The following is a 9643-nucleotide window of genomic DNA, read 5'->3' on the forward strand; positions in this document are numbered from 1 at the left end:
CCAGGGTTCGGGACGCTCGGATTCTTCAAAAAATGGTTCAGAAAAAGACGCCACATGACGAGCGGACCACAGGAAAGACGAGCAGATTCCTTCAGCTGAGATGAGCGTCTTCTGCTTAGGACGCTCGGATTCCTTTCCAGGGAGAAATGCCAGAATTTGGCAGAAAAAAGACGAGCGTCTTTCATGATGGACGACCGTCTAGACTGAGACGAGCGTCTTTCTGGCTGGGATGCTCGGATTAACAGTCAGACCCAAATTTTAATTTATGCAGCTTCACCCGACGAGCATCTGATGGCTTGGACGCTCGGATTTCTTCAGGACGAGCGGATTATCCCTCAGGCCACTCGGATTCTTCCTTGACCACATGGATTCAGGTCCATCCGTGGGTGCTTCGTAACCCGTGTCATTTCATTCTTCAATTCTTATGTTCTTCATTGTAGGGGTACTACAAAGGCATGAATAGCCTAGGCAATTGCTATCCCTACGCTAAGTCTAAGCACTACACATCAATAAATTCATAAGTCCCTCCCTCACTTCTCTCAAAATGATGAATATCTTGATCAAGGCACAAAAATGTAAATCCAAAAATGACAAAAATGCAATAGAATAATTGAAATTCAAGTTAGGGAGTTAGAATATTTACAAATGGTGGTTTAGGGTGGACATGATCAAGGTGTTATTTATGTTACTCAACACCTTGAAGAAGTAGTCGAAATCTTGCTCATTATCATGATAAAGATCCTCAATAGATCTTTACACTTGTTGTTCTCCATGATGCTCTTGGGTCATAGCATTACCAATATAGGGATTGAATATCCCTTCAAACTCATCATCCCAAAGACCGCATACTTCGTCTACTTGCTCACTAAAAAAGTCTTGAGTTGATAAAGACAACTCTCCTTCTTTCTTGTCTTGGCCAATGAGGTCTTCTTCTTTACTTGTCATGGGTGAGCTTTTCAAGCTCTCATTGCTGCAATTTCCTTGCTCTTTTGATGGGGCATCATCCACTTTCTTTCTCCTTTGAAATTCCAACTTCTTCCTATCATACTTCCGGCTATAGTGATCAACCATAAAACATGGCTCATGCAATCGAGGAGCTCTCATGGTCTTGTCAAGATTGAAAGTAATGGTTTCATCTCCCACTTCAAGGGTGAGCTCTCCATGCTTCACATCGATCACCGCTCCCGCGGTGTGCAATAAAGGTCTTCCTAAGATAATAGGAATGTTGGAGTCTTCTTCCATGTCAACAATAACGAAATCCACCGGGATGAAGAATTTTCCAATTCTAACGGGAACATCTTCCCATACCCCTAAAGGTGTCTTTGTTGATCTATTCGCCATTTGAAGCGTACTATTGGTGCATTTGAGTTCTCCTATTCCTAGCCTCTTGCTAACCGAATATGGCATGACACTAACACTTGCCCCAAGGTCACATAAAGCTTCGTTGATTGTAGTGTCACCAATAGTGCATGGAATGGAGAAGCTTCCTGGATCCTTGAGGTTTGGAGGGGAACTCCCTTGAAGGATGGCACTACTCACCTTAGTGAAGGCAATAGTCTCAAGCTTCCGGATTGATTTCTTCTTTGTAAGGATGTCCTTCATGTATTTTGCATAGGCCGGAACGTGATTGATCAATTCCGTGAAATGAATCGAGACTTCTAAATTCTTCACAATTTCCATGAATTTTCCAAGTTGGTCATCAAACTTAGGCTTAGCTTGACGACTCGGGAATGGAAGTCTAATCACAATGGGCTCCTTCTCTTTGGCCTTTTCTTCATTCTTCTTTGAAACTTCTTGATTGGTGGGTTCTTCTTCCCTAGAGTTTTGCACAACTCTTCCCTTGTCACTAGCCTCCACAACTTCATCCTCAACTTGCTTCTTTGGCCCTTCATACCTTGTACCACTCCTCAAGTGGATGGCACTAACCGTTTTATGTCTTGGGGGATTACTTTGAGGTGGTAATTGCCCCTTTTGTCTTTGAGAGTTTGAAGATGCTAGTTGGGTCATTTGAGTTTCCAACACTTTTGTGTGGGCTAGGATGTTGTTGATGGTGATGTCTTTTGCTTGGCTATATTTTTGCATTTGAGTGAAAAATTCTTGTTGATTCTTTTGCATTTGGAGGACCGCTTTTTGAACATCAAAACCTTGGTCATTTTGTTGATTGTATGGAGTTTGATTTTGGTAACCTTGGTTTTAGTTGTAAAAGGGTCTTTGATTTTGGTTTCTCATTGGAGGTGGGGTGTATGTTGGTTGAGGGTTTTGAACATTTTGGCTTTTGTATGAGAGATTTGGATGGAATTTGGTGTTTTAATTGTAATAGTTGGAATAAGGGGTACCACTTTTGTATGCTTGAAAAGCATTCACTTGCTCATTTTTTCCCCTACATTCACTTTGGTCATGTCCCAAAGTTCCACAATTCTCACATATTCCACTTGGAATCGATGAAGATGCTACCATGGCATTAACATGTTGCTTTGGTGATTTTGAGGCTTCTTCAAGCTTAGACATAGCCTTTTCAAACTTCAAGTTAATGGTATCAATATGAGCACTAAGTTGAGCACCCAATTGAGTAATAGAGTCCACTTCATGCTTTCCTCCTCTAGTAGCCTTGTGAGGTCTACTATATTGTGAATTATGGACAGCCATTTCCTTAATCTTGTTCCAAGTTTGATTATCATCAACTTCGCTGAACATACCATTTGATACCATGTGAGAATGTTTCGGGAGTCTTCATAAAGACCATTCCAAAATTGTTGTACCAAGAACCACTCGCTAAGTCCATGATGAGGACATGAGCGACAAGTTCCTTTGTATCGCTCCCAAGCTTAATAAAAAGATTCTTCGTCCCTTTGCTTAAAACCCGTGATTTGGGCTCTTAACATGTTAGTCTTTTCCGGAGGGTAGAACTTTTTGTAGAAAGCTAGAGCCAACGTCTTCCAATAGTCAATTCCAAGAGTAGCCTTATCAAGGCTCTTTAACCATTGTTTCGCGGTACCAATTAGAGAAAAAGGAAATAAGACCCAACTAATTTGGTCTTGAGTCACTCCGGTTTGTGAAATCGTATCACAATAGTCACAAAAAGTCTTCATGTGATAATGAGGGTCTTCACTAGGCATCCCCCCAAATTGGCTTCTTTCGACTAATTGGATAAATGCGGATTTTGCAATAAAATTTACGGTTAAGTGTTGTGGTGTGGGAGTACCATTGGGTAGGTTCTCCTCGGTTGGTACGGAATGTGATGAAAACTTAGGCATTGTGGGTTGATTGTGTGGTTGATTTTGTGTTGGGTTCTCCTCACCTTCTCTTGAAAAAGGGTTGATGAACTCAAGAGTATTCGGTTGAATATCTACAACCTCACCAATACCTCTCAAAGTATTTCTAGCAAGTCTTCTATTGGTTGTCAAAGTCCTTTCAATTTCGTGGTCAATGGGTAACAAGTTACCTTGTGATCTTCTAGACATGCAAAATATCAAACAACTCGAAAACAATTAGAACAAACCTTGAGGAGTTTTACTTCCCGAAGGCAAAGAAAGACACAACTAATAACAATCAAAGAAAATCAAATCAAGTTAACACCGTCCCCGACAACGGTGCCATTTTTGGTCGGTCCGCTTTGACCTTAGATTTTGGTTACTTGTTGTTAGGAGTACCTAGACCAAAACAATATTTATAACTTCACAAATAACTCTACTATTAGTAAAGAGGCAAGTAAAGGTCGGATCCCAAGGGATGGGTATTGATGTAGGATTTTCGATTGCAAGTAGCGTTGTCTAGGGGTGTCACAATTTGGGTTGAGATAAGAAGATCACTAAACTAAATAACAATAAAAGTAAACAAGCAAGATGACTAAAATGAGTTGTAAACAATTGATTAAAAGCACTAGGGTGTCATGGGTTCATAGGGGATTCATGGTAATTGATCATACAAACATATTCTCAAATTATAAGCAAGTAGTTATTGTTGTGATAGGATCGAGTTGGTTTATATCTTACAATCCTAGGAAGGTTTGGGTCCCGGAGCCGAATCGATTAGATTATACAACACCTACAAGTCGACTTAATCCTCCCTACTCAACTATATGAATGGTCTAATGAGACTCGAGTTGGTTTATGTCTTACAAGTCTCATTGAAAAGGTAAGTGATGGGTAAAAAAGGCAAGGATTCATAGGCTCACATTTCATCAAACATAACATGTGCATAAGTTGAGATCACAACAAGCAAGCAAATAAATTATGTGAACATATTGGATTAAGCATGAATCATCCCCCATGTTGGTTTCCCCTAATTCCTTATTAACCCTAGTTAAGGAAACTACTCACTCATTATCAAGTTTAACATGTTAACAAGGTTGTTAATCATATCAACAAAGCAAAACAAGATAAATAAGTAAAGATGATTGACAATAATTAAAAAGGGATTAAGAAAATTATACCTAATGATGATTCCAAAATAATAAGCAAAGAATAATAGAAGTACTTGATGAATGATTGGAAGGTTGTCAATCCTCCAAATAAACCCAAATAATCTTCAATTACCCAAAATAAAGGATGAACAATAGAGAAATTAAGGAAATGAGATTTGTATTAATACTTGATTAAAAGTTGATGACAAGATTAATGAGAGATTAGAAAAATATAAAATACACTAAAGATTGATAAGAAGAACATGATAATCTAATTAGTATAATTGGGTATTTATAATGGGGATTAGGTGCACAAATTAGGGTTACTAAGGGCTTAAATGACGATTAAGTCCTTAAGAAAAGTTGAGGAAATGCTCCTCTCAAAGAAAGATGCGAGTCTCCTTTTTGCTAGTCTTTTGAAAATATGCGCCTCCCGAGTAGAACAAGAAGAAGCCGGGCTGCACTGGAGAACAATCCGAGCGTCCAAAAGGTCGGGACGAGCAGATTGTGCAGGTGGTGGACGAGCGGCTTGGTAGGTGGGACGAGCGGATTCTGGAGCTCTTGGACGAGCGGCCAGGCAGGTGGGACGCTCGGATTGTGGCTCTTGGACGAGCGGCCCGATGCTGGGACGAGCGGATTCCAGTCCAGTGAGCTTTTTCTTCTTTCCTTCTTTCCTTCTTCCAACAATCCTCCGGGATCTTGTCGGAGATCCAAGGATCTTCTTCATCATTGCCCATCTACTACATGATTTACAAAGGTCTTCTAGTCTTGTCTTTACTTTGATGCTTGGTCATTAGATTTGATCAATTTAGCTCTATTTTGCCATGAAAATGCAAGGTATGCCCTCCTCTCCTACCAAGGGAACAAAACCTCAAAGAATATGCAAAACGAAGGACTAAAGATAGTAAATGACCCAAATATGCACTAAAAAGCATAGGAACGAGGCTAATTCGGGGACAAAATATGCTCAAATATTGGTCACATCAGATATCAAACGGTCAATCTCCTCTTGGGACATGGTAGAGGGTGTAGGTGTAGATTTCTTTGGAGGAATGGTTCTATAAAAGTAAAACAAGACAACATAAGTTTCTACTCGAGTAAATATGGCTTAACATTTTAAATATTCTATACTTACAAAGATAAGGTTTGGTCAATTATGTCCTTTCTTACCCCTCCCTAGGTCCTCCTATCATCACTCCCACCTTCCAAATATCATAGGTTAAGAACTGATAAAACATTTATAGTAAACGTTTGGTAAAACACGTGTTTTCAGAAATCAAAGTGAAGCTGTAACTTTCAAAAATCACCATTTAATAACCGCTACATTCTACATTGAGTTTTTATACTTTCCAGAAAATATAAAGAGTTTTCAAATTATGAGAAAAAGTATTAAGCCCAAATCTCGAATAATCATTTTATAAGGATTTTTACAATTCAGTAGGTGGAAACAGAAACTGATCAGCAATTTGTCAAAAACTTGGGTCAACTTGTAAAAATCACTATTAATTGTCAAAAATTTACCTTGCAACGTGCCTTATCAATTTAGAAACATATTTCAATCCTTTAAACAGTGGAATTGGATTTTACAAAGTTGTTTGTCGAAAACATAACTGTACAGGAACATTCTGACCACTGTCCACTAAATTATTTATTTCTCCCAAACCGTAAAACTTTTAAACTTAAAACCAACGGTATTGGTAAGCTAACTCACTTGGTCATCACTCATAAAAATTTCATCCTTAGACGATAAACGGAGGTCAAATGGCAAGTACATCAATTAGGGGTAAAATCTGACGGAATAAGGTTCACCTCTAGGTCCCTTTTTACTAGGTCACAAGCCTTCATTAACACCCTCCTACTCTTATATCAACACAACTTGGTCAATAAATTTTCACACACGACTACTATCTACTCTAAAGCATTCATATCACAACTTTAATCATTTCATAATATATTGTAAATAACATGGCTTTGGGATTCATACAACCGCATATCACTAGACATGATTCTACTATCACACAACGTCCAACCACATAATCAATATCAATTTGTTATTACTTTCATTCTCATGATCAAAACAATTCAACATCAAATCCTCATTTCACTCATTCCACTGTCCTTAAAACTAAGGTTACGTCCCGTAACCTCAGTCATCAATGAAAACAATATTCAAACAAAGCAACCAAAACTCCTACCACAAAATAAAAAACATTCATTTTAAATTGCCCCACTCTGTAATATCTCTCAAGGGAACCGGTTCAAAACTGAAAGGGCCAGAAGTTTGGTGTGAGGGGGCCCCTAACTCATCCCAAGCCTTAAGTGGGCTCCTAACAGTTTCTACCCGGGTTCATTTTCTTAGACACGTCCTATGTTCATTATTATGTTCATTGGTTAGGCCTGAGGATCGTTTTGCTCTGATACCACTTTGTAACACCCCTATTTATTCAGAAGCCTTTAGCTAGACATTCCCAAATAAATAGGGCTGTTACCATCTCGGTTTCCCGAGGTAGTGAATAACAAAGTACAACAATACCAAAGTACTTTAAATTAAAACTTAGCGATTACATGTTTTTTACAAATTTAGCTAACTAAAAGTTAATATAAAATAGTTACAACTCGCAACGGAAACAAATAAAGTGATATAATTGTTCTATCTGATCTAGACTTCAACTATGGTCCAAGTCGAGCTCTCATCCCAATGCTCCCGAGTAAGCTAATCTTTAGTGCCTGTCAAATCTGCTCCCCATAAATTGGTTCACCGCAGGTGTTCATGAATACACAGTCAACCGCGAGGTTGAGTTGGAATAAATACTAACAACAAAAACATACGATAACAATCCAATTCCCGACTTGCTTACTTATTTTATTATTTAATTACCGTCTTTCTCGCAACTATTATTAGAAATCTCATTAATTAATTATTTAAATTATATAAATTATTCTCATAAATTATTATTAAATTATGGGGTATTACATGATTGCTTTAACCATGTTTTATATTAGTGGAAAATTTAAATGCCAGACAAATTTTATAATAGAAACTACCTCCATTTACAATGTAAAGATTCAATCATATCGTAATGAAAGTGAACTTGCGATACCATATCACACTCCTTTTGGTGCAGATAAAAGTCATCACTTTATTGTTCCCCATTTTAACAAAGTACTAGTACTTTGGTTTTATAATCTGTAGGTTTTGATACTTTTTAAACATTCATTAAACTTATTCAAAGAATTTCTCTTCTTATTACCACATTAAGTGGACATCAAGTATCTACCTAATTCGTTGGTAAAAGAGAGTAAGAAGTAATAACCTTCTTTGATTGAAATTATATTCGACTATACACTTCAAAGTGTAAATAGGGCGAATATCTTGCTCTATTCATAATCCTTTTCCAGAAAAAGTCATGAATTAACTTGCTTTGAATACAAGATTCGCACACACCAAAAGATTCCCAATCAAATGGTTTGGGAGACTAGTCAAAACTAGTTTTTAAATGTGATTTTCAATCGAGAATTGATAAATGATTGGGGTCACCAACTTGAGTCTTGTATATATGACATTTTATTTCTAGTTTTAATATAATTACCTTGATTTGTATGGTCTCACCATAAACTTAATCATGGTATGTTAGGGCACAACGCTTGTTTTAATTGCATAATAGAGAAACCCTTTGCGTTTTATATAAAAACTTGAATTATATTCTTACTTAGACATATTGTACATCATAACAATTATTAAGGTACATTTCTAAACTAAAGTGAGTACACTACGACATTCTTACTAGTCGTCACACGATAATGCCAAATATTATGATGAAATCCATAAATTTGTATCAAATACTCATGATGTGGTATTTGGCAAGAATGCAATGTCAATGTCATAGATATTCAAGAAGGAATATGTTGGAGTCACATGACCAACTTCCTTCATCTTTACTTATTTGGGGGTTGTCTCCATTTTAGTGTTTAACACTTTCTCTTTCGAGCCTAGTTCTATCCTTAACAATAAAGGTAGTTACTTACTTATTATTGCTCCCACTGACTTCAAGAATTTCTACTTGATGAGGACTTATCTTCATTTAAATTCCTAGTTAATCATTCGCAAGGGTTAACTCTATTAAGGTATTTGGTTAATCAAAATTTCTAACAAATCAAGTTTTTAATTTAACATTGTCATGTTCTTAATAACTTAAGTGCTTGATGACAAGTGTGTAGTTTGAGCAATAAGACTTTTGAACCGTGGATGCATAGAAGATATTATCAAAACATATTTTGACTAATCATTACTTCTATTCACACATCTTCACAAGAAATCATACATAGGCATGTTAGAAATTTAAGATGCTAATCTTATATGACATAGGACAACTCCTATGGAGTTCTATGGAATAGAACGATTCCTTATGGAACTAGTCCATGCCCTATTTAAACGGTTCATTTAAGGATTTAGAAAGAGATTCTATTTGTCGTCAGTAAAAGTGGTTTAGCTGAGACTCGTGTTACAAACGAATTGATATCGTATATTAATAGGAGAAATGATAAAGAACAACATAAAACAACGAAATAGTGGGAAAATTAAACATTCATCGTTATATTTAAAATATTTTAGAATGTTTTAGCATTTATATAATGACCTCCACCCAATTATATAAATGATTTCGAGATCCAAATCCATACTAACTCTTGATTGTGAGCCAATGGGCCCTCTACAACCTCACTAATATAACTTGGTGGGTTAACTCTCTTAGTCGATTCTACACTTAGAACTCTCGGTCGATGAATTTACGTTAAGTTCATCTTTAGACCGGAGATACTGCGGCTACGGTCGCTAATACTTCCATTGAGATCAACCAAATTTCGAAGTGTAATAACCATTTATTACCCCACTTACCCACGTCAATAGAGAGCACCCCGAAAAATCGTATTGTACCCTTATGAAATTGAGACTCGTGGGTTCCTACTATTTGGTAAGGCTAAGTCTAAATCTTTAAAATGTGTGAGGTCGAGTCAATTTATTATCTATCAAATTTAAGTGAACAAAATTTTCGAACTAACTATAATTATAATTGACACGGTCGAATACTCGATATGATATGCATGTTTAGTTTATGGCGATTTGGCAATGCATGCAACATATAAAGGAAAAATGCAAAGCAATAAATAAATTTCCTAGTATGGCTTTCCTAAAATAAAAAATCTAATATTCTAATTACAAATTTGGAAACCAACTCCATTGGT

General features: G+C 36.8%; 1 non-coding gene across 1 annotated transcript; it reads left to right on the top strand.

Moving 5' to 3' along the window:
* The first annotated feature begins 2775 nt into the window (after positions 1–2775).
* On the top strand, positions 2776–2882 carry LOC141593864 (small nucleolar RNA R71). The gene has a single exon (XR_012521922.1). It is a non-coding gene; the product is annotated as a small nucleolar RNA R71 (small nucleolar RNA).
* The last annotated feature ends 6761 nt before the right edge of the window (positions 2883–9643 follow it).

The sequence above is a fragment of the Silene latifolia genome, chromosome 7, assembly GCF_048544455.1.
Source record: "Silene latifolia isolate original U9 population chromosome 7, ASM4854445v1, whole genome shotgun sequence".
NCBI lineage: Eukaryota > Viridiplantae > Streptophyta > Magnoliopsida > Caryophyllales > Caryophyllaceae > Silene > Silene latifolia.